Raw genomic sequence first — 27,516 nt, forward strand, 5'->3', positions numbered from 1 at the left:
TTAAAAGTAATAGTTTTTAAGTGTAGTTGCATGAGTAGAAATAAAATGATAATGCCATCTTGAGTAATCTGTGCCTCAGCAGTGACTAAAATGTATTTGTGTAACTGCCGATTACTGTTTCTCTGGTTGTTCTGGAAAACTACTGAAGATACATGTCTGGGACATGTTTTATTAGATTCACCAGATCAGTGACAACAAAATAAATGGAAATCTGGCTTTACTTTAACCTTTTACAGTTTTGCGATGGCTTCATATTAACGAAGTTGCTAAATTTCAGGCAAAATGTTTTATTAGCCGTAACTCCATAACAAAACATTTGCAGACCTATGTTTATATGAACTTTTTTTCTTTAGTTTTAGTTGTAGAATGATGTTGTTGTTGTTGTTGTTGTTGTGGTCTTCAGTTCTGAGACTGGTTTGATGCAGCTCTCCATGCTACTCTATCCTGTGCAAGCCTCTTCATCTCCCAGTACCCACTGCAACCTACATCCTTCTGATCTGCGTAGTGTAGTCATCTCTTGGTTTCCCTCTTCGATTTTTACCCTCCACGCTGCCCTCCAATACTAAATTGGTGATCCCTTGATGCCTCAGAACATGTCCTACCAACCGATCCCTTCTTCTGGTCAAGTTGTGCCACAAACTTCTCTTCTCCCCAATCATATTCAATACTTCCTCATTAGTTATGTGATCTACCCATCTAATCTTCAGCATTCTTCTGTAGCACCACATTTCGAAAGCTTCTAATCTCTTCTTGTCCAAACTATTTATCGTCCATGTTTCACTTCCATACATGGCTACACTCCATACAAATACTTTTGTAGAATAAAACACTCCTGGAAATTGAAATAAGAACACCGGGAATTCATTGTCCCAGGAAGGGGAAACTTTATTGACACATTCCAAGGGTCAGATACATCACATGATCACACTGACAGAACCACAGGCACATAGACACAGGCAACAGAGCATGCACAATGTCGGCACTAGTACAGTGTATATCCACCTTTCGCAGCAATGCAGGCTGCTATTCTCCCATGGAGACGATCGTAGAGATGCTGGATGTAGTCCTGTGGAACGGCTTGCCATGCCATTTCCACCTGGCGCCTCAGTTGGACCAGCGTGCTGGACGTGCAGACCGCGTGAGACGACGCTTCATCCAGTCCCAAACATGCTCAATGGGGGACAGATCCGGAAATCTTGCTGGCCAGGGTAGTTGACTTACACCTTCTAGAGCACGTTGGGTGGCACGGGATACATGCGGACGTGCATTGTACTGTTGGAACAGCAAGTTCCCTTGCCGGTCTAGGAATGGTAGAACGATGGGTTCGATGACGGTTTGGATGTACAGTGCACTATTCAGTGTCCACTCGACGATCACCAGAGGTGTACGGCCAGTGTAGGAGATCGCTCCCCACACCATGATGCCGGGTGGTGGCCCTGTGTGCCTCGGTCGTATGCAGTCCTGATTGTGGCGCTCACCTGCACGGCGCCAAACACGCATACGACCATCATTGGCACCAAGGCAGAAGCGACTCTCATCGCTGAAGACGACACGTCTCCATTCGTCCCTCCATTCACGCCTGTCGCGACACCACTGGAGGCGGGCTGCACGATGTTGGGGCGTGAGCGGAAGACGGCCTAACGGTGTGCGGGACCGTAGCCCAGCTTCATGGAGACGGTTTCGAATGGTCCTCGCCGATACCCCAGGAGCAAGAGTGTCCCTAATTTGCTGGGAAGTGGCGGTGCGGTCCCCTACGGCACTGCGTAGGATCCTACGGTCTTGGCGTGCATCCGCGCGTCGCTGCGGTCCGGTCCCAGGTCGACGGGCACGTGCACCTTCCGCCGACCACTGGCGACAACATCGATGTACTGTGGAGACCTCACGCCCCACGTGTTGAGCAATTCGGCGGTACGTCCACCCGGCCTCCCGCATGCCCACTATACGCCATCGCTCAAAGTCCGTCAACTGCACATACGGTTCACGTCCACTCTGTCGCGGCATGCTACCAGTGTTAAAGACTGCGATGGAGCTCCGTATGCCACGGCAAACTGGCTGACACTGACGGCGGCGGTGCACAAATGCTGCGCAGCTAGCGCCATTCGACGGCCAACACCGCGGTTCCTGGTGTGTCCGCTGTGCCGTGTGTGTGATCACTGCTTGTACAGCCCTCTCGCAGAGTCCGGAGCAAGTATGGTGGGTCTGACACACCGGTGTCAATGTGTTCTTTTTTCCATTTCCAGGAGTGTATATTAAAATATTTTCATGCCTTCGTGTATCACCCTGTATTTTGGATGAAGCAATCTATTGGTTGGCTCTTCTATGGACGCACGCTTTCTGAAATGCAGAACGCGTCTGTTTGCAGCGGCCTGCGCTGGAGTTGGTTGATCATCTCTGTGACGCTTTCGCGCTAACTAAATGAATCTCTGACGAAACACTCTGCTCTTCTTTGAATCTTCTCCTTTCAATCTGCTCTATTTCCTCGGTCGGTCCAGTCTGGTACCGATACCAGACTGATGAGCAATATTAAAGGATTGCTCGGATAATTGTTTTGTAAGCAATAGAACTTTGTTGATTCACTACAATTCCTCAGGATTCTACCAATGAATTTTAGTCTGACATGTGCCTTACAGGCGTTTACTTAAATGTAGTCGTTCCACTTTAAATCGCACCGTAGGCATGCTCCTATAAGGGGCAGTCAAAAGAAAACGAGACATATGGAAAAAAGATTAGGTAAACAGCTTATTATACCAAAAGTCGTCGCCATAACTGTTATTACATTTATCCCACTGTGAGACAAGTCTGTCAGCGACTTGATGGAAAAACTGTTTGCAGTTGCCTTCAGAACTGTGGCTGGAGGCAGCCGAGTGCCTCTCCGTCCGAAGCAAATCCGCGGCCACGAATGTCCATCTTCAGGGTTCCAAAAACATGGAAATCGCATGCGCGGAGATCGAGACTGCAAGGGCGATGTGTAAGGGCTTAACAGCGAAATTTCTGCGGCATAGTCGTAACGGATTTAGCATCATGTGGGCGGTCCTGACGAAAGACGTTCACCCGTCGTCGACGTGTCTCGGACGAACAGATGCACGCCTGGGTGCAGTTATGGTCCGCAGGCAACTCTGTTTTTTCGTGAAGGTGCTGAACGTCTTGTTTAAAAAGCAGGTTAAGTGTGTTAACGGTTACCGCGGTCACCTTTGACGTAATAAACAGGTTACTTACTTTTTTCCCTCCTCACTCATTTTCGTTTGTCTGCCCCTTGTAGATATGTTATGGAAGGAACTGCTTCCAGTGGTATTCTGCAATTGTGTAATCGTGTAATAATGGCTCTTTTTGTCTATATATAAACAATATGTTACATTCGCTTATGATGAGGACAGTTGCCATTCCTTGCACAAAGCCTGGGTCTTTCTGCATTTTGCTGCAGTTTTCTACCGTTGCGACTACACGAAGAGCCTCACGGAGTTCCCAACGTTATCCTCTAGGTCATTTCTATGCAGTGTGAAAAGTGATGGGCCTATAACACTCCCTTGGGTTACACACGAGGTATCAGGATGCGTTCCAGGCAGTAAGCAAGCGGACGGGCATGGTTGAGCTGAGCGAGGAGGTATGACCGGGGGGTGGGGGGGGGGGGGGGAGGGGGGGAGGGGGGGGCTCGGAAGAAGTGGTCACAGTGATGGGCAGGGGGGGCACGTGTGCCACATGTGTCATAAGCTCGCGCGAGCGACGTGGCGGATGAAAAGCTACAAATTTTTAACGTAACTCCTTTTTAAATCAGACTAAAAAGTATAAAATAATTTCTCCTAGCCCCATACAAATTCCTAATGCCATGCATGTAGTATTGCAAATTTGTGCTTCTGGATTTTTAATATCTGTGAGACGCTAGTAAAATTTATAAGAAAAAAGTGAGGCGTATGCAAATAGACACTAATTAGGACGTGAACCATTCGTCCACATCTTATGTATTCCATGGTCCCCACGTTTTTCTTTATAAATCTTACAAGTTATGTTATAGCTATTAAAAATTTGTAAGCTCAAATTTTCAGGAGTATCTTTATGGGGCTAGGAAGCTGAATGATGTTAGAAGAAAGTATTCTACGTCTTTTTAAATACGATTTAAAACCTTGATATATTAACAATTTATTTTTATTTAAATAATTATTACATCACTCATTATTATTCTTTATGTTCGTACAGGCTGACCTGAATCACTTAAAAACTTCAGTTGCCCGTTTTTCTTTGTTCTTCCCTATTTTTCCAGTATTCCTTTATATTTCTATTATTATTATTACACTCACGTCCAGGAAGAAATGCAGAAAACCTTCAACGACTAGAAATAGATCGTTTATATTCATAGCACGTGTACTGCGGAAATGATTAACGTTCAAACAATGTCAGCCCGCGAGTTTAATGTCAACATCGATACCTCGGGGCAACACCACCTACCGGTAAAATGTTCCTGCGGCTCTCGTTGTCGCTATAAACCGAAGGTAATGGATCAGTGAAACTTGAGCGGACGTGCAGGATTCCTCGCAGATGCGTGCGCGAACCGTGCCGTCAAATCAGTGGTTCAAATGGCTCTGAGCACTATGGGACTTAACAGCTGTGATCATCAGTCCCCTAGAACTTAGAACTACTTAAACCTAACTAACCTAAGGACATGACACACATCCATGCCCGAGGCAGGATTCGAACCTGTGCCTGGTCAAATCAGTGATGGCACGAGAGTAAGTGATGCATCCATCCCGGAAATTGCTGCCCTTATGGGACGAAGTATTTCGGCAGTGCGACAGGAGTGTGCAGAATTGTTCACGGAAGGACGTAGAACACGACGAGATGAGTCTGGTCGCACCACCCGGACCGCCCCCCCCCCCCCCCTCCCCGGCCGAGAAGATCAACACCTCATCCGAATGGCATTGCTGGACATATCTCCGTCCTCCTCGGCTCTGACTCAACAGTCAACAGTTGAACAGTGGAACACATCTTATACACTATGAGGGGCGAAAGTTCGTCGCCGTTTATTACGGCTTCCAGTGATATTCTGCAATCGTGTAATCGTGTAATAATGGCTCTTTCTGTATACATATAGCCAATATGTTACATTCGCTTATCTTGAAGACAGTTGCCATTCCCTGCACCAAGCCTCGATCCTGTACCGGTCTTTCTGCATTTTGCTCCATTCGCACCTTATTCGATGCCATCACGCATGGAACAAGGACCGAGGTGACTGATGGGTTATGAGCGCGTCGTCCACTCCTCCGCCTACCTTTGACAAATGTGCAGAAACATGCTAGACAGCAATGGTATATGAAACGACGTCACTGGGAGCAGGGATGGTATCAGATAGTGTTTTGGGACCAATCCAGGTCCTATTTGTTTGAAAATGATGGACGCGTTTTGGTTCGCCGCAGGCAGGCGGAGCGGTATCACAGTGACTGAATTCTTCCAAGACATACAGCGCCAACTCAAGGCCTTATGGTGTGGGATGCTGTTGGGTACAACCACAAAGCACAGTTGGTGCGCCTCCAGGGCACTATGACCAGTGTGATCTATGTGAATTTGTTTGAAAATGATGGACGTGATTTGGTTCGCCACAGATGTTGACAGTTGATGGTTGGAGTGCTGACACATTATCTGCGAATCCAGTAATGTACGCAACTGATGGGTTACGCATGGGGATCGTATCAACCTATACCGCAGCAAAACAGCCTGAAGATGACGCAAGGACGGCTGTAGGTGTTTCTATTTTTTGTCACTAAACGGCCGTCGGCCCAGAGACGTCATGCTAAAAGGAAGGACATGCAAAAGGTATGTGAATGAGATCCTGCGACCCGTAGCCATGCCCTTTTTGCACCCCAGACGCCATTTTTCAGCAAAACAATGCAGGATCACATGTTGCCTTCTTGGTGTCACAGGATATTAGCCTTTTGCCCTGTCTCGCTAGATCACCAGACTTGTCGTCAATCGAAACTGAGTGGAATTTGGTGAAACGACGGATGCAGCGCTGTGACCCAATGCCGACCACCACAGATGAACTTTGGAACGAGGTGAACGCAGGATGGACGGCTATACCACAGGACGGCATTCGCGCCTTATTCGTTGCCATCACACATCGAACAAGTTATAAGGGCCCATGTCGGATCCTGTGTCTACTACGCAACAGGACACACATTGAACCGAGGTGACTGAAATGTTAATCATTTCTGCAATTTCTACAGAACATACTAAGGTACAGGTCCTGTGAATATGAACGTCTTATCTCTAGTCGTTCAGTGTGTTCTGTTTCTTTCTGAACACGAGTAAACACGAGTTAATTATTACTATTGTTTCTTGACCTTTCTTAATTCTACCTATTTCAAAAATTTTTATTACTGTGCTACTCTTTTTTCCAGAACTAAGACTCGCTGTGCATTACTTGTTAAAGTAACTTGGTTACATTTAAATCAATACGTCATCCACATATATAAATTAATACATAAGTTTTCTGTATGGCTGAGAGCCGAGTGGTGAAACGTGTGAGAAAGGGGAGGAGGGGAAGCGACCAACACTTAACTATACTACGAAGCCGGTATATAGGGGTTGGGCAAAAATATGGAAACGCAAAAAACACAACTCATTACCGTGCCTAATTCTATGTTGAAACACAGTTGGTATTCAGAACACCTCCAGTCGTCTCGGAAGGGTTAAATAAAGGTCTTGAATCTTATACTATTATTCCCATAAAACTGTGACAAGCTTAATTAACCGATAATGGAGATGGACAGGGTTCATGCAGCCTTCTCTCCAAAGTAAATCACAAAAGTTTAATTATATTGAGATCTGGTAATTGTAATTGCAATGGCAGTTGCGATAATTCATCCTTGTGCTTCTGCCAAGATCGGCAACGTTTTACAGAAGTTCGAATTATGGCGCGTACTTCAATGCGGGATGCTTTTAATAATTTCCACAACGAAATTCAGTCTCGAAATCTGGCAGAAAACCCAAAGAGATTCTGGTCATACATAAAGCACACCAGTGGCAAGAAGCAATCAATACCTTCACTGCGCGATAACAACGGAGAAGTCACTGATGACAGTGCCACTAAAGCAGAGTTATTAAATACGGTTTTCCGAAACTCCTTCACCAAAGAAGAAGTAAATATTCCTGAATTCCAATCAAGAACAACTGCCAAGATGAGAAACATAGAAGTAGATATCCTCGGAGTAACGAAGCAGCTTAAATCACTTAATAAAGGCAAGGCCTCCTGTCCAGATTGTATGCCAGTCAGGTTCCTCTCAGACTATGCTGATAAAATAGCTCCATGTTTAGCAGTTATACACTCGCGCGCAGAAAGATCCGTAGCGAAAGACTGGAAGATTGCTCAAGTCACGTCAATACCCAAAAAGGGAAGTGGGAGTAATCCGCTGAATTACAGGTCTATATCACTAACGTCGATTTGCAGTAGGGTTTCGGAACATATACCGTATTCGAACATTTTGAAGTACCTCGAAGAAAACGATTTATTCACGCACAGTTAGCACGGTTTCAGAAAATATCGTTCCTGTGAAACACAACTAGCTCTTTATACTCATGAAGTGCTATCCACATGGGATGTCAAATTGATTCCATATTTTTATATTTCAAGAAGGCTTTCGACACCGTTCCTCACAAGCGTCTTCTAACCAAACTGCATGCCTACGGAGTATCGCGTCAGTTGTGCGACTGGATTCGTGATTTCCTGTCAGAAAGGTCACAGTTCGTAGTAACAGACGGAAAGTCATCGAGTAAAACAGAAGCAATATCCGGCGTTCCCCAAGGAAGTATTATAGGTCCTCTATTGTTCCTGATCTATATTAACGACATAGGCGACAATCTTAGTAGCCGTCTTAGATTGTTTGCAGAGGATGCTGACATTTACCGTCTTGTAAAGTCATCAGATTATCGAAACGACTTGCAAAATGATTTAGATAAGATATCTGTATGCTGCGAAAAGTGGCAATTGACCATGAATAAGGAAAAGTGTTAATTTATTCACATGAGTACTAAAAGAAATCAGCTAAATTTCGATTACGCGTTAAGTCACGCAAATCTGAAGGCTATAAATTCAACTAAATACTTAGGGATTACAATTACAGATAACCTAAATAGGAACGATCACGTAGATAATATTGTGGTACAAATGGCTCTGAGCACTATGGGACTTAACATCTGAGGTCATCAGTCCCCTAGAACTTAGAACTACTTAAACCTAACTAACCTAAGGACATCACATACATCCATTCCCGAGGCAGGATTCGAACCTGCGACCGTAGCAGTCGCGCCATTCCAGACTGTAGCGCCTAGAACCGCTCGGCCACATAATATTGTGGGTAGAGCAAACCAAAGACTGCGATTCATTGCCATAACACTTAGAAGCTGCAACAGGTCTACTAAAGAGACTGCTTACACCACGCTTGTCCGCCCTATTCTGGAGTATTGTTGTGCGGTGTGGAATCCGCATCAGGTGGGACTGATGTATGACATCGAAAAAGTACAAAGGAGGGCAGCTCGTTTTGTATTATCGCTAAATAGGGGGATAATGTCACAGACATGTTACGTGAATTGGAGTGGCAATCATTAAAACAAAGACGTTTTTCGTTGCGACGGGATCTTCTCATGAAACTTCAATCACCAGTTTTTTTCCTCCGATTGCGAAAACATTCTGTTGGCACCCTCCAACACAGGGAGAAATGATCATCACGATAAAATAAGAGAAATCAGGGCTCGCACAGAAAAATTTAAGTGCTCAATTTTCCAGCGTGCCGTTCGAGAGTGGAACGGTATAGATACAGCTTGAAGGTGGTTCATTGAACCCTCTGCCAGGCACTTTATTGTGAATAACAGAGTAATCACGTAGATGTAGATGTAGATGAAAACCAATACTGGACGACCTGAGATGTGTGATCAGGGGCCCTGTCGTCTTGGAGTGCAGCATCACCATTAGGGAACGAAGATCACCATTACACCTGGTCAGCCCAAATGGTGACATAATTCTTGACAGTACTGCGACCTTGCAGAATAATCATGGTGCCCTTGGAATACCACGATACGGTGGCCCCCATCGTCATCGAACCCCCACCATGTTTCACCTTGGGACTTAAATTCGACCAGAAGCTGGAAACAGTGTGCAACAAAGACGTTCTTCCAATCATCCATAGTCCAGGTTTTATGGCTGCGGCAAGATATGTTCCTGTTACGCGCATTTGCATCACTGATGAGTGCTTTTGGCATTCCAGTTCTCCCTCCAATTTCCTGCCCATTAAGCTCCCTTTGTTTTTCTAGTGCTAACATGGTTCGCAAGGGCGACGTCCTTTTCTCCAGTGACTTTCGCAACTGTCGGCTTCTTATTTTTCGTCAAAATCATCTTCAATGAGTGTCCGCCATGATCACTCAACACACACTTTCGTTCGCATTGTGACACAGCGGATGATGGCTTTCCGATTTCCATGTAAGCCATATAACCCTTCGATATGGTTCCCGTTGAAACATCAAACACCTTGGTTACTTTCGTGACGGAACTACGCAGCATACGAGCACCACTACTCGTCCACGGTCGAATTCACTTAGGTCCGACATAATGCACTAAGATCTGCACAGAACACTGTTCCGACAGCGGTTGACATTACACGGATTCCATCTGTGCTCAAATACAACCGCACAACTTTCAGATTTGGCTAATATCAGCATTTATGTTCAAGCATGTATCTGTCGCGTTGTTTCCATATTTCTGTCCAACCCCTGTACCTAGAGCCGGCACTGTACTCTGCAAATATTCCTCCTTTTGCTGTTGCACCACCGTTCGCCAGTATTTTTAGTGTTGCGCGTGTATGAGCACACAGGTGACGTATTAGTGTTTAATGAGAAGCTCAGCATTTGTTTGCAGTGGAGGGCTGCCGGACACGCCTGGTTCTGTCAACCGCTCCTTCGGGCGCTGGCGCTGTTTTCGCCCACCGTCTGCGCGCTTTGTTAATTCCCAAGGCGTCTCAGTCAAGTGCAGCGCGGCGAGCCAGCCTACGCAACAGCCCCGGTGGGAGAGGCAGCTGTCAAAAGCACTCGCCTCCACTCACTGCAGCCCGGTACGTTCAGTAAAGCCACCTTCCCAACTCTACCTCTGCCGCAGTTGACACTGCCCTGCTTCTCGCCAGTTTCCCGCCATAGGATCTGGTCTACGATCTACAGTCTCCAATGTATTTAGATCGTAAGAGGAGACTAATCTACGCATGTCAATGGACAGTGTACATATTGTAGTCCGAAATGTGTAACATTCGTTGACATAAAAGGATCATCCATAATATCAACGAGCACAGCATGCGTTAATGCGTTAATGTGGTCGAGAACGTGATGTCACTGCATGAACCTTGCTTGTATCTCTGGTATCAGGCCCAGATTTCCCAGCCTTGACTTTGTCAATACGCCAATTCACAGGCACTGGCGAATTACACTGAAGCGCCATAGAAACTGGTACAGGCAAGTGTATTCAAATAGAGAGATGACATGTAAACAGGAAGAATACGGCGCTGCGGTCGGCAACGCCTATACAAGACAAAAAATATCTAGCGCAGTTGTTAAATCGGTTACTGCTGCTACAATGGGAGATTATCAAGATTTAAGTGAGTTTGAACGTGATGTTACAGTCGGCGCACGAGCAATTGGACACAGCATCTCCGATGTAGCGATGAAGTGGAGTGTACCGTGAATATCAGGAATCCATTAAAATATCAAATCTCCGAAATCGCTTTGTCTGGAAAAAGAACGGGACCCAAGGCGACTGAAGAGAAGCATTCAGTGTGACAGAAGCGTTACCCTTCCGCAAATTGCAGCAGATTTCAGTGTTGGACCATCAACAAGGGTCAATGTGCGAACCATTCAACGAAACATCGTCGATATGGGCTTTCAGAGCCGGAGACACAATCCTGTACACTTGATGACCACACCACATGAAGCTTTATGCCTCTCCTGGACCCATCAATGCCGACAGTGTACTGTTGATGACTGGAAACATGTCACCTTGTCGGACGAGTCTCGTTTCATATTGAATCGAGCGGATGGACACACTTGTACGGGTATGAAGACAGCCTCGTGAATCCTTGGAACCTATATGTCCACAAGGGACTGTTAAAGCTGGTGGACGCTCTGTAATTGTGTGGGGCGTGTGCAGTTGGAGTGATATGGGACCCATGATATGTCTAGGTACGATTCTGACAGGTCAGCAGGAAAAATGCGACACTCCACACGTCCAAACATGCTACAGAGTAACTCCTGGAACATTCTTCTGAGTTTATATACTTCCGCTGGCCATCAAACTCCCTAGACATAAACATTATGGAGTATATCTGGGATCCAGAATGAGATTTTCACTCTGCAGCGGAGTGTGCGCTGATATGAAACTTCCTGGCAGATTAAAACTGTGTGCCCGACCGAGACTCGAACTCGGTAGGAGACGAGATACTGGCAGAAATAAAGCTGTGGGGACCGGCCGTGAGTCGTGCTTCGGTACCTCAGATGGTAGAGCACTTGCCCGCGAAAGGCAAAGGTCCCGAGTTCGAGTCTCGGTCGGACACACAGTTTTAATCTGCCAGGAAGTTTTATATCTGGGATGCCTTGCAACGTTATGTTCAGAAGCGATCTCGACCCCCTCGTACTCTTACAGATTTATGGACAAGCCTTACAGGATTCATGGTGTCAGTTTCCTCCAGCACTACTTCTGACATTAGACGAGTCCATGCCACGTCGTGTTACGGCATTTCTGCGTGCCCGCGGGGGAGCTACACGATACTACTCAGGTGTACCAGTTTCTTTGGCTCTTCAGTGTACAGTAACCCATGAAACGGTTCTTCACTGTCAGTGCGTCTCTTGACGCATTCCCTAGCATTCTAGTAAAGGTGCCTCATGTCATCGACTAAAATTTTTTATTTAGTTTCTGTATAATGAATTGTTGTCCCTCAGAAATTACTCAAGCAGTAAGAGTAACGAGATAGACTGCTTCGTATGACATTTTCATCCTGCATCCAAATATTTCGAATTTTCGTACTGAAGTGTCAAATGCATCTTGAGAAACGTTTGCAGCTTATCTTAGACGATAACTGAATATCATTTTTTTGTTTTTTTCCATGAGCTTCTCACTTGGACATGAACCAAGAAATATGACCTCAAATATTGCTGCGTAAAAAACGTGGCTAACATATCGAAATTTCTTTTAAAACTGAAATCAGTGCCTATTTTCTATTTAAACTGATATTGACGCTCCCGACAGAAATTATCGTATATCCGGCGGTATATTTATCTGCGATCAGGTCTTCTACATTGTTGTAGTACTAATATGACAACAAATTTAAAGAAAGGGTGGGTACAAACGATCCCAATAATTTTCGGTACAATTGGTTTCTCTTTCTTTCAGTGATCTGGAGCATAGGAACATGTAGGACATTTTATTTTACTGGTGTGGGATAAATTTAGTTTGCAACTTCTGGAATAGAAATTTGTCATAAGAGAAGGCCCCGATACTTTTTCCATCGATCACAGTAATTCATATTCTGTTTCATTGTGTTGTTGCAGAAAATCACATGGTCCCAGCTGAAGAACTAAACCGATTCTTCACGTTACCTACAACCAAAATTGTACCGCAAAAAAAAAACAGAGAATCATTGATTACTTCATGGGGTTGAACGACTGTAGCAAAGAAAAATTCTATCTACAGCAGGTCACTTGCAGTACTGTCAAGAAAGCCATAATGCGGATTAGATCAGCATCTACTGGACATGATGGTATCACTATCCAGATGGTAAAACTTATTATTGACCAACTACTGCCCTCTATAACAGACATTTTCAACGATTCATTAATCACAAGTGTTTTCCCTGAGGCCTGGAAACTGGGACAAATTAAGCCACTGCCTAAAAAGGACATAGCCACAGCACCTTCTGACTACCGCCCCATCTGCCTTCTTCCTGCACTACCAAAGGCCTTAGAATATATAGTTCATGACCAGCTCACCAACTACCTCACTACTAACAACCTACTAGACGAATACCAATTAGGTTTCCGTAAACATCAAAGCACAACATCTGCTCTGATAAAGGTGACAGATGACTTGAAACTTGCCATGGACAGACAAGAAGCGACTGTCATTTGCTTCTTAGATTTCAGCAAAGCATTTGATACTGTCGACTTCGACATCTTACTGGCCAAACTTAGCGGTCGAAATTTCTCACCAAGTGCAGTGCAATGGTTTCGCTCATATATGACGTCTCGTCAGCAACGCGTCCTATCTGGGAATATAAAATCACAATGGCGGCAGGTAGTGTCAGGCGTTCCCCAAGGCTCAGTATTAGGTCCTATACTGTTCTCTCTGTATGTCAACGATGTGTCATCGGTTCTGACCTATTGCAAATACCATATGTATGCTGATGACCTTCAGTTGTATCTAAGTGCGATACCAAGCAATCTCAAGAAAGCTATTGAAAATTTCAATACTGACCTCGATGCACTGTCAAAATGGGCACAGGACATAGGTCTAAAACTAAACCCATCTAAAACCTAAGCGGTACTTGTTGGTCACTCTAAGCTCATTAGCCCAAAACATCGGGAATCCGTACCACCTCTTATCCTAAATGGAACAAATATTAACTTCTCTCCCTCAGCAAAGAGTTTGGGAGTAATAATAGATGAAAATCTAAATTGGACAGAGCACGTAACTGCAGTGTGCAAAAAAGCATCAGCATCCCTTCATGTCCTACAACAATATAAAAAACTCTTCCCTTTCGATCTGAAAAAGAAATTAGTACAAACGCTTTTACTCCCAATCATTGACTACAGCGATATTATCCCACAAGGCCTCTCTCAGGAAAATTCCGGACGTCTAGAACTGGTCATGAATGCCTGCGTCCGATATATCTGTGACGTTCGACTTTTTGATCACATTTCACCAGCATATGCAAAATTGTCCTGGCTGCGTGCAGTCAAACGCAGAGATTTCATACGCTCTGTCTCATCTACTGCCTTATAAATGTACACTGTCCCTCATATCTCTCCTCGTCCCTAACGCTCATGTCGGAACAACATGACAGAAACACACGTTCCCATTATAATAAAATCCTCTCCGTTCCACTGCATCGCTCAGTCACCTTCTCCAAGTCCTTTACAGCAGCGGGAACCCGACTCTGGAATAACCTCCCTCGTTATGTTAGAGAACTTAAAAACATGTCCAGCTTCAAAAAAACAGTTAATGACGTATCTACTTAAGCAACAGTAATGCCTTCCTCTGTACATGAATGCACTTCACCTCATTACTTCCCTCTTTCCCCCTCCTTAAATCCCCATTCCCCAAAACACGCTAAACTAGTAAACATCTACTTTACACGCCAAGATATTATGTGCATCTGCACAAACCTTCGTTACTATTGCCAATCCTTCTCATGTTTGTCATTATCATTTGATTTTTTTACTGTTATTATTATTGCTTATTATTGCTTTTATCATAATCTGTATGTATAGCACCTGTTGTAAAAATACTGCCGCATTTACTTAATTAGGTCTTAGTCACTACTCTTTATTCATATTGTCACTAGAGTAAGCTAACATTCTCATTTAAACTATTGTCATGATGTAACTCTGATGTGTGAAATGCTGCATGTGTGGAACACTGGTCCGATGTAAGAGAGGGCCTGATGGCCCTAATCTGATCAGGTTAAATAAATAAATAAATAAAGAGTGTCTAAATCGCAGTAAAATAGTCGCTGGCCATTGCGATGTAAATATAAATCCGTTTCTAATCGAAACAAACTTGTGATGTTGCCATATGATTTCAGTACAAATTTATCTTGTGGTCTCACCAACCACTTTCTCTGAAAAAGTGCTCAGCGTTAACTGATAACCTTGTGAGTCTGCCACTACTATTTGTGTTGACGCCCAAACATGTTCCATATGATCTAATCCATCATTCATTCTTTCTTCGCCTTCTGTTACAATCAGTGATCTCAGTCATTCTGTCCAGGCAGTAGTACATTCCCAGCATGCCATTTTCCACACAATTATTGTCTTATTTCCTACTGCAGATAACCTTTTCTGCATGTTTGTAACTTTACTCTTTTCATTCACTGTTTTCGGGAGTCACTTCTGCCAGTAGTTCTTCACTGTGACTGGTCTCATCAACGACGGCAAATAGGGTTTCTATTTTGATGGCGATGGCAATAACTTCTGTCAGACGTAAAAACGAATATGTTGTATGATCCTTTAGTTCTCTCCAAATCGTGGGCACAGCAAAGAACGTGTGACAGAATGCTTTTAACCGGCCAGCCGTTACTATATCACATAAAACTTAACTTTTCGTTTAAGCGTCATCTCTTCACAGTCATAAAAAAGGGTTTTCGCTATTATACACTCCTGGAAATTGAAATAAGAACACCGTGAATTCATTGTCCCAGGAAGGGGAAACTTTATTGACACATTCCTGGGGTCAGATACATCACATGATCACACTGACAGAACCACAGGCACATAGACACAGGCAACAGAGCATGCATAATGTTGGCACTAGTACAGTGTATATCCACCTTTCGCACCTTTCTCCCATGGAGACGATCGTAGAGATGCTGTATGTAGTCCTGTGGCACGGCTTGCCATGCCATTTCCACCTGGCGCCTCAGATGGACCAGCGTTCGTGCTGGACGTGCAGACCGCGTGAGACGACGCTTCATCCAGTCCCAAACATGCTCAATGGGGGACAGATCCGGAGATCTTGCTGGCCAGAGTAGTTGACTTACACCATCTAGAGCACGTGCATTGTCCTATTGGAACAGCAAGTTCCCTTGTCGGTCTAGGAATGGTAGAAAGATGGGTTCGATGACGGTTTGGATGTACCGTGCACTATTCAGTGTCCCCTCGACGATCACCAGAGGTGTACGGCCAGTGTAGAAGATCGCTCCCCACACCATGATGCCGGGTGTTGGCCCTGTGTGCCTCGGTCGTATACAGTCCTGATTGTGGCGCTCACCTGCACGGCGCCAAACACGCATACGACCATCATTGGCACCAAGGCAGAAGCGACTGTCATCGCTGAAGACGACACGTTTCCATTCGTCCCTCCATTCACGCCTGTCGCGACACCACTGGAGGCGGCCTGCACGATGTTGGGGCGTGAGCGGAAGACAGCCTAACGGTGTGCGGGACCGTAGCCCAGCTTCATAGAGACGGTTGCGAATGGTCCTCGCCGATACCCCAGGAGCAACAGTGTCCCTAACTTGCTGGGAAGTGGCGGTGCGGTCCCCTACGGCACTGCGTAGGATCCTACGGTCTTGGCGTGCATCCGTGCGTCGCTGCGGTCCGGTCCCAGGTCGACGGGCACGTGCACCTTCCGCCGACCACTGGCGACAACATCGATGTACTGTGGAGACCTCACGCGATGGAGCTCCGTATGCCATGGCAAACTGGCTGACACTGACGGCGGCGGTGCACAAATGCTGCGCAGCTAGCGCCATTCGACGGCCAACACCGCGGTTCCTGGTGTGTCCGCTGTGCCGTGCGTGTGATCATTGCTTGTACAGCCCTCTCGCAGTGTCCGGAGCGAGTATGGTGGGTCTGACACACCGGTGTCAATTTCTTTTTTCCATTTGCAGGAGTGTATTTACACAGGTACAAGGTATTTAAACATGACTAATGAGTAATGTTTCTAAACCTCCATCAGTTTATGGAAATGGATTTCTGAACTGAGGTTCATGTATGTAACACACAATGTGCTTATTTGTCAACAAATAACATCTGCAGGATGAATAAATTACTACCCAGCATAATGACCAAAAGTGCAGCGTCTGAAGGATTCTAATTAAAAGGGAATGTCTCACAAGAAAACTTGATGAGCAGAAACTGGTTTATTTTCAAATGTAGCACCAATAACTATGCTAAAGAACCATTCGCATTCTATGTGACAAAAAATGACATCGACCAGTATGACTGAAGAACAGATATCTGTCAGACGACATATTACTGCGACTGTCAGCAGGATATGTCTCGCTGTGTTCTACATCTACATCCTGAAAACCACCTGACAGTCCATGATTGAGGGTACTTTTTGTACCGCTGTTACTTTTCCTGTTCCAGTCGCGAAAGATTCGGGGGAAGAGCGATTGTTGGTAAGCCTCCACGTGAGTACTTGCCCTATGCACGGCTCTGTTTAAAAAGAATAGCTGGATGTGGTCGTAGGGTCGAGCCACGCACGTCTATTTTCGTGCCCTGCATCTAATTCGCTGTAAATAATGACCTGTACTCTTATCTTGCAGTCAAAGAGTCTATGCATTGGCTAGGATTTCTAATTAATAAAATAAATAAAAGTTTAATGAATAATTTAATAACAATGGTTCTACTGTAAGGTCTGTAATTGATGTAGACGACAGAGCATTATGTTGAATATCGTTTATTGAAGAAAGGTCATCTCAAATAAAGTGGAAGTGCTCTTATGATAATAAATTAAAATATAGAGATAAAATACCCTTATCAAATGCAGTAAAGTTACGTTGGGAGGATTACAAGAATGGCAGAAAGATCTCCAAACTAAATAGTCGTCAATATTACATGAAAACTATGTCCCTTTCATGACCACAATGCACAAAATATTCACGAGCGCAAAACGGTTCAGAGTTCAACCCGTTGATTTACAAATTATCACGCACGAAACATAGTAACTCATACTCTGTCTACCCTCGGTTCCGTGATGCAAGCGGAATATATTAGTCCAACTTTTACTCCTTTATTTATTTTTTTGATCCTGTGATATCTCGCGTAGATATAGGACAAGTCAAAACACAATACAGAGATAAACATTGCAAGTTTTTCTCATAAGAACAGTACAGAAATTAACCTTGATTTCAAATTCAATCTACGCAACGTTTACTACATATGTAATTGATGTCCCACAAATGATTCCTACAAACAGTACATTTATATGAGCACATTTATACATAAAGACAATAGAGAAATTAGTCAAGATTACACGTTCAATCTTAGTAACGTTTACTACAAATATAGTTAATATCCCACAAATTATTCCTAAAGACGATACAGTCAGATAATATATATGTTGTGGATGGCAGGAGAGCCAACCGTATGGTTAAAGGAGGCCGAAATGCACGCGTTTTAGCTCACGCAGGCTGGCGTGAGGTCTGGAACATGACAAGGGAATTAGAATTGAGAAAAACGGACGTAGCTGGTGGAATACTTAACTTTAATCCATTCATGGAGAACGTCGATCTTTATGGTACATGATTCACAATATCAATAATACGGATACTGGCGCCTTGCTAGGTCGTAGCAAATAACGTAGTTGAAGGCTATGCTAACTATCGTCTCGGCAAATGAGAGCGTAATTTGTCAGTGAACCATCGCTAGCAAAGTCGGCTGTACAACTGGGGCGAGTGCTAGGAAGTCTCTCTAGACCTGCCTTGTGGCGGCGCTCGGTCTGCAATCACTAATAGTGGCGACACGCGGGTCCGACGTATACTACCGGACCGCGGCCGATTTAAAGGCCACCACCTAGCAAGTGTGGTGTCTGCCGGTGACACCACAATATATGATCACATTTATACAATTTACTTAAAATGTTTGCTATTTTATGTTCCTTAGATAGAGGTAGTATTTGGTATTATAGACAATTTTACTTTGGAGAAGGATACCGTGTTACACATCATCGTTAACAGAGTAGAAATGTGGTTCATCGGATATAGCTATAGCTTTTTTTGTACAAGCTTTCTTTACTGATTATATTTATGCTAGATGGAAGGTTATTATACAACTATGATGGTATATGTAGGACACTTTTCTGGCAGACACGTGTTCTGACATGAGTGTAAGGTATGTTATTGAAATTCCTTGTTTCATGAGAGCTGCTTTATGTATATACGAGCATGGAAGGTTGAGGATCTTTAATGTTTGCAAAAGAGAATGACATGAACCTTTTATCTCATTGCAGATGACTCTAACACTTCGTTTCTGTGTTTTGAATATAGTTTGGCTACATGTTGAATTTATGCAGAATGTGATTCCATAGCTGACTACAGATTGAAAATGTGCATGATATGCCTGCAGAACTATTTCTCTATTACAGCTTGAGTTCACTATATGCAGCACATAGCAAATAGATGACAGTTTACCTGTTAGAGACTGAATATATAATTCCATTTAAGTTCATCCTGAAGATGTATCCCCAAAAATTTGTAACATCAGCCAGTTTTAAGCTTTTGTTGTTTCAAGTGCATGTCATTCTGCTGCTTTTTATGACATCTGTGGAAATTCATGGCTACTGTTATAACGAGCTTATTTCTTTCAAACCAGTCTGACAGTTGCATCAGTGTCCTGTATGCTGACGACTGAAAGTCTTCTTTCCCTGATCCTCTTATCAAAATTCTTGTGTCACTTGGGATACATTCAGAACTCTCGTGAGTTAGTCCCTTGAAAATTTAGAGTACCTTAGCGGCCGTTTGCCACCAAGAATCAATCACACTCGCAACCAAATACCACTCGTTAATGCAAGTGTTCTGCTTCCTGCCAGCACGAACGTAAAAATGTCCAGAATCACGCCCTTGAGCTCTCGACTCGAAAGTCCCAGTGTCCACTTGACTCCCATAGTGTCCTGCTGCTGTCTGCTTTTCCACTGGCTGAAGGCCATCCCCACCAAAAATACATCCTTCCTATGTGCTACAGATGTGCTTTGGTTTATCTTAACCATTGCCGGGACTAAACTAATGTATTATAACAAGATTAAAACAACAGATATTTTATCAATATTCATTTATACTGAGATCATTTACAATAAATATACGCAGTAGTAGATCCTTAAATAAATAAGATAGTGTTCTTGCGCAAGCGCACTCAAGTTAAATGACAATCATTTGTCGTTAAATATTGTTTAAACTATTATTTATGCATTCTCGAAAAAGGCATCTTTCAGTTTTCTTTTCATATGTAGTGTCTGCTAACACATGCGATTGACCAATTTTAAATTAGAACAACTTTTTAACATCATTTGCAGTCAGAATTATAGTAAACTGTTCATTAAACAGCTACACAAGTGTGACAATATGTGAGGTGCTCGTATTGTATTCATTTGGTGCGTAATTGTTGAGGAAACGATGTTCTGATAAATATTTTCATATTGAACAGATATAAAAAAAGGAGAAAATCAAGCAGTAAATAAACATAGATACATAACTTTAGAGATGATAGCTATAGTGCAATGCTACCATCTGAGATATTATCTGTTGGAATCGCATATGGCGTTTAAAAGTTGTTAATTTTGGAGAGCCAGTCCTCACAAAACTCTACCATCTGGTGACCAAGATGTATGAAACAGGCGAAATAACCTCAGACTTAAAGAAGAATCTAATTATCCCAATCCCAAAGAAAGCAGGTGTTGACAGATGTGAAAATTACCGAACAATCAGTTTAATAAGCCACAGCTGCAAAATACTAACACGAATTCTTTACAGACGAATGGAAAGCTAGTAGAAGCCAACCGCGGGGAAGATCAGTTTGGATTCCGTAGAAATACTGGAATACATGAGGCAATACTGACCTTACGACTTATCTTAGAAGAAAGATTAAGGAAAGGCAAACCTACGTTTCTTGCATCTGTAGACTCAGAGAAAGCTTTTGACAATGTTGACTGGAATACTCTCTTTCAAATTCTGAAGGTGGCAGGGGTAATATACAGGGAGCGAAAGGCTATTTTGAATTTGTACAGAAACCAGATGGCAGTTATAAGAGTCGAGGGACATGAAAGGGAAGCAGTGGTTGGGAAAGGAGTAAGAGAGGTTTGCAGCCTCTCCCCGATGTTATTCAATCTGTATATTGAGTAAGCAGTAAAGGAAACAAAAGCAAAATTCGGAGTAGGTATTAAAATCCATGGAGAAGAAATAAAAACTTTGAGGTTCACCGATGACATTGTAATTCTGTCAGAGACAGCAAACGACTTGGAAGAGCAGTTGAATGGAATGGACAGTGTCTTGAAAGGAGGATATAAGATGAACATCAACAAAAGGAAAACGAGGATAATGGAATGTAGTCGAATTAAGTCGGGTGATGCTGAGAGAATTAGATTAGGAAATGAGACTCTTAAAGTAGTAAAGGAGGTTTGCTATTTGGGGAGCAAAATAACTGATGATGGTCGAAGTAGAGTGGATATAAAATGTAGACTGGCAATTGCAAGGAAAGCGTTTCTGAAGAAGAGAAATTTGTTAACATCGAGTATAGATTTAAGTGTCAGGAAGTCTTTTCTGAAAGTATTTGTATGGAGTGTAGCCATGTATGGAAGTGAAACATGGACGATAACTAGTTTGGACAAGAAGAGAATAGAAGCTTTCGAAATGTGGTGCTACAGAAGAATGCTGAAGATTAGATGGGTAGATCACATAACAAATGAGGAAGTATTGAATAAGATTGGGGAGAAGAGAAGTTTGTGGCGCAACTTGACCAGAAGAAGAGATCGATTGGTGGAAAATGTTCTGAGGCATCAAGGGATCACCAGTTTAGTATTGGAGGGTAGCGTGGAGGGTAAAAATCGTAGAGGGAGACCGAGAGATGAGTACACTAAGCAGATTCAGAAGGATGTAGGTTGCAGTAGGTACTGGGAGATGAAGAAGCTTGCACAGGATAAAGTAGCATGGAGAGCTGCATCAAACCAGTCTCAGGACTGAAGACCACAACAACAACAATTCAGAGGCATATTGTGAAAATGTTTATTTACTGTGAAATATTGACATCCGTATTTTTAAAAATACTGTGTTGTGTCATTTATCTGAGATCGTCTATTTATTCACATTTCCTTTAGCACTTCCTGTGAATTATTATAGACTCAAAGAACAGTAAAAAGCTATCTTTCAGCTTGCCTGACATTCTGCCTTGTCACGGAGCATTGTCTCTCGCACAAAGGCCATGCGAGCGACAGCTCCTTGTACTGGGATTTTCCCACATTTCCAGCGATGCTGCTAGTCTTTGTACCTGGCATCACACGCACCGGTCACCTAGTCGGACCTGCTGCAGTGCCCTTGAGCCCACTAGCGTTCAGCTGTACATCAAATTCATCTTTCTTTGTACCAGTATTGGTTGAGCAATTGCTCAAATTAATACTTCCATAAAGTGATAATAGAATACCCAGCTTGTATGTCAGAAAAATAGTGTAAGAATTTTTGTGGTGGTGTATCAAACAGCATGTACCTCCTAGGATATGTCTTATTATCAACTTAAATTTTCTAAATGTAATAAAAATTATAAAATTAAGGCATATTAATTAAATGTCAAAATAAACATTTAAATTTAAATGAACTCTCGAGTCGGCTCAGATCTTTCAAAACTTTTTAGCGTTTTTACACTCATTAGATAGCACCTTTTACTCTGACCAGTACATCGTGACACTTCACTTTGACAAACAGAGCACGCAATTCATTTTCTGGCCTCAAAGTTTAGATAGTTCATAGTCCAGCCGCCTCCATCGAAATTCTTTATGCCATTGGCCACATGCCGTGCTGAAACACGCATCAATCCGCAGTCACCGTCAGTGCTGAAGGACTATAGCTGTCAGAATATGACTCTGGTTGAGTTACTGTTAATCATATGGCTTCCAGAGTCCCCTAAGATCAGGCACTGAACGTCCTCCCCATAGAATCGATATATTTACAAAGAGTACACAAGCAAAAAACTGATTTATAACCTAGGCAAAATATTTGATTCAGCGCGACATTTCAAACACTCTACCTTCGTTCCCACTACATACCGCGTCTTTCAAGTTGTGAAATTTGTTCGATAACATAAATCAATCAACATTTTATCATTGCTTCACAATTTTACCGAGTCTCATTGGAAACTTTAAAACTAATACTACCTTGTGCTTAAAGCTCCCACTTAGCTTTCATTTCAATTCAGATGATAACTGTATTCTAAATTCATCTATATCCTAGTTGTATAACAAAACACTTATCCCGAGAGCTAGTCTCTTAAACATATTGCTAAGTTGTCTCTAAAGTTTTACTCACAAATTTATTCAAAACCCTTCCAAACTAACTTACATCATAGAATTAACCCACGTACTACACCGTCAAGGACTTAGCTCATACTTTGCACGTAACTACGTGCTTTACTCCCACAAGCAATTAAAATTTTAATGAGGTCCTATAACCTCCACGCACCAAATTTTGTGCGAATAATAATTATCGGTACACATATTACACAAGAAACCCATCCAGAATACTATAAGTAACACATTTAAATTTCCCCCAAGTCTTTCGTGCAGAATGGTTTAAATTTCACTCATTCGTAAATGAACAGATTAATTACATTCTGCCGACCTCCTCGCACCAAGATTTGTATGGCCAATATCGACACTCTCATTCCACTAAGTTTTGTATCCACACATTTTGTCACATATATTTTCAGTTCGTCAACGATTTACACAAAACAGAAATACCCCCAAAATTCTTAAAAACTACGCATGAAAATGACTTTATTTACACACTTATATTAATACACACCACATTTTTCGTTCACAAGGTATAACTCTGCCACCGTTGCCTCATATAACATTTATGTTTCCAGTGTATCTTCTGAATCTCTTTCTTTGCGTTTTTCACCTACTCATATTCTAGGCCGCTTTCCTCATTCACTGGCTCACTCTTACGTTCACAGGCAAATGTTGTGACAACCGCCGGAACACCATTTTTAGTTTAGAGAGACGCACACTTTCTCTCTTCATCAACACCGCTCCTTTCACTTACAGGCTGCACATCTCTAGTTCCAACTGTCTCTAAATATTGCTCCATCTGAAGGCCATTTTCCACGTCCTTTCCCTTTCCCTCCATATTTACGGTACACATTATAATTTCAGAACAACCCGTAAACTCCTTATCCATATCCATTCCTAGACTCTCCTGATCTACTTCGGTATCGTCTGCAGGCTTTAAACTCCCTCAAAATCTCTCGTTTCGTAATCTTCGTAGACATCCTCTGGAGTAACGATATCAGTAGCTGCAACATTCTCACAACTAAGCACACAACTTATAACTTCATCTCCCTTACATAAATCCTCCCTATTTCCGTCGAAACCCAAAAGCTTTATCATAGGTAACTCCCTTAACATCCACTGATAATGCATAAACTTCTTTACTTAAAACATCCATTACATCCATCGATATATTATAATAACCACTACCAATAACCGTGTCAACATCCGCCGATGCGCCAAATAAACTACCGCTACTGCATCGTTCCATATTAGATTCACAGTACACCTGTATTCCGCCAAACTCATATCTAACACTTTTTCCTTCATTTTTTGTTTAATCTCAAATTTCTCCGACACTATGGATCCTGATCTCCCATCTAACACATTACTTTCATATTCATGCTTCCACATCTACCCATAATTCATGCTTTCATCAAGAGCCATCGATTCACTTCCATCAACAGGAATAATTCCATAAATTCTGAGATATCTAGATGAATAGCTTCAACCTTCACAACTACAGCACCTAAAACATCATCTTTACTTCCCTTTAACAATAATTCACCGACATCCGCTGATATATAATAAAATTCGTCACCAGCTGAGGAGACTATTGCCAAGTCATCTTCACAAATACCTTCACATATTTTCGTCTTACAACATCTACTTTACTTTCACCTACGTTCCTATAACTGTTGTTAATGACGAATACCTCATCAAAATTCGTCATACATTCCACCTCTACCAAATTCAGTTACACCTCAGCCTCTCTTCTAATCACAGAATTTTCAAGAAACATACTTCATCCACTTCCCTTCATAAAATAAATTCTTCATCCTCGTATCATCAGTATCGAATCTCTAACATATTTTACCATATTTCTTGCGCCCTCTTTATGATTGATCCGCTGAAAATTAATCACTATTTTATTCTTATTTCGTATAATCTCCATCTCCAACATTTGTGACTTCATTGCAGAATTTTCTACGCCCACAGAATTTTCAAAATAACGTGCTCTTTTCAACGCCAGTTTATTTCGTCACCTCCGGGCCGGAGATACCATGATCTCTAATTTCCCGACCTTGTCTTCTGGCATTGCTATTCAAGAGCCACCTGCCCCTCCAATCTTCGTTCCTGATTTTGTTTTCTCTTTTGAAAATTCCCGTTTCCATTTCCTCCGTGAAAAATATTATTACAGTGATAAGTATTTTTCTGGTCATTATAATTCCCGTTCTGGTACCCATTCCCCTGTCTACTGTTCCAATTGTGGCCTGTTCAAGTTTCTCAACAAATTAGAAAAAATTCGTCAATGGAGTTTGTAATCTAAAAACTCGTCAATTGAATTTGTCGAACTGTGAACAAAATCCCATTGTAAAAAAGGCGGTAGTCTTCTCTTGAGAGTCGTAATCTCTGTCCACCCACCCAGCGGACGATTTACATGTGCCAATCTAGACAGTTAATACACACAAAAATACCCCATCGACCTACTTCCATGTTCGAAACTTGGTCCGATTAGGAACTCATTCTGAAGTCACTTTGCTTCGCTTCACTCTAGAAGTTGTTCAGGAAAGAACTCCCAGACACTTCTCAGGTATAACATGAAGCACTCATTAAATTTGCCCATGATTGTGCATTGCCCTCAAGATGTCATTCCGCGATTTAATTGTTGCCTCGTCCGATATTCCTCTCAAAACTATCTCTACAAGCAGCAAGGAAATCAGTTGGGTGGTATTTTCCATCACTTGCAAAACACTTTGCGGTTCCTGAATTAACCCACGGAACGTCTATCACAGCGGTACATGATTTGTTACTAAATAATTTAATTCTACCCTCATGTCTTTAAACTGCTGTTCAAGCTGCACAGGTTCTTCAGTTAACACGGCTTTAAAATGTTCTCCGTTCTTAAGCGCCTCTTCGTCACATTCTACTACTTTACCTGTTAACCGATTTAATGGTTGCCGCCTCAAGCATATTTTGCCTCAGCACAAAATTCTTTACCTCACGACTAGGCTCGTAATGTATCTTTTCCAACATGACCCAGAAACATTTTTCCACTCTGGTGTTAATCAGGCCATTCTCTTCAGAAATTTTGCGTACGTCTGCCCTCATACTTTCTACTTTTGATTCAGTCATTCCTTCTATATCTGATGTAGTTTTCGTCACATCAGCTTTTGCTGATTCTGCTACACTTGCCTCTACTGAACCTATCTCTGCCTTTATTGAACATATCACTGTACGCAGCACTCCACTGTTAGAGTTCAAATTTGTCAGAATTTCCATTAAACATGCAGTTGAGTGATTTGCAGTTATATCTCACTTCTCTGATTTCGGACTGTCTGCAGCACTAATATCGTCTCTATCAACACTACCACTTTCAGATTTTAAATAACTGGCCCACTAACATTATCTGAACCACACATGCTGGGTGATTGCTTAATCTTTGGAAGCTCCATCACTGACGATGACGCTGCAAGTTCACACATTTTAACGTTATCGGCGCCAGTACTTAACTTACCTATCATGCTGGCTGCTTTTGCTGAACTGCTGCTGCGTGCAGGGTCGATGCTGATGATCTCGAAGTCGCCACCAGAGGCCCGCATTGCCGATACGACGCCATCGAGGCCTCCGCTGCTGCTGGCCACTGCAAATTCGAACTCAGCATGCCTATGAATAGCCTCCTTCCTTCTAGAAATTCCGCGACGAACTTCCCCATACTGTACTCAGCTTTTGCTACAATTTCTCATGCACACAACTGCTGCAAAAGCTTATGCTCAGAGCCCCACCCAAACGGCCTATCGTGCAATAGTTTTTGTACCTGAGTCACAGAATACTGTAAATTGTTGGACTTAACAATTGCAACTCTAAGGGGATTAGATTCATATCCCGGACGAGTCCTCAATTGGGACGATTCTTAACGGTTACTACAACTGAGACGCTCATCCAAGCAGCATCCCATACGAACAAACCCGCTGGGTCTTTACCTGTGGTTACTCGTACTTTCGTTACTTGGCCTATGCACGGCTCTGTTTAAAAAGAATAGCTCCATTTAGTCATAGGATCGAGCCACGTACATCTGTTTTCATGCCCCGCAACTAATTCGCTGTAAATAATAGCCTGTAGCTGAGATCCTGCAGCCAAAATTCTAAGCACCGGCAAGAATTGCGAATTAATAAAATACACAAAAATACTAAATAAAGATTAAATGAGTAACTTAAAAACAAAGGTTCTATTCTAATGCCTGTAATTCATGTAGTTTTGAGAGAGATATGTTGAATAGTGCTTATCCAAGAAAGTACAGGGTGATCAAAAAGTCAGTATAAATTTGAAAACTGAATAAATCACGGAATAATGTAAATAGAGAGGTACAAATTGATACACATGCTTGGAATGACATGGAGTTTTATTAGAACCAAAAAATACAAAAGTTCAAAAAATGTCCGACAGATGGGGCTTCATCTGATCAGAATAGCAATAAATAGCATAACAAAGTAAGACAAAGCAAAGATGATGTTCTTTACAGGAAA

Source organism: Schistocerca gregaria, chromosome 6 (genome assembly GCF_023897955.1).
Source record: "Schistocerca gregaria isolate iqSchGreg1 chromosome 6, iqSchGreg1.2, whole genome shotgun sequence".
NCBI classification, from domain to species: Eukaryota; Metazoa; Arthropoda; class Insecta; order Orthoptera; family Acrididae; genus Schistocerca; species Schistocerca gregaria.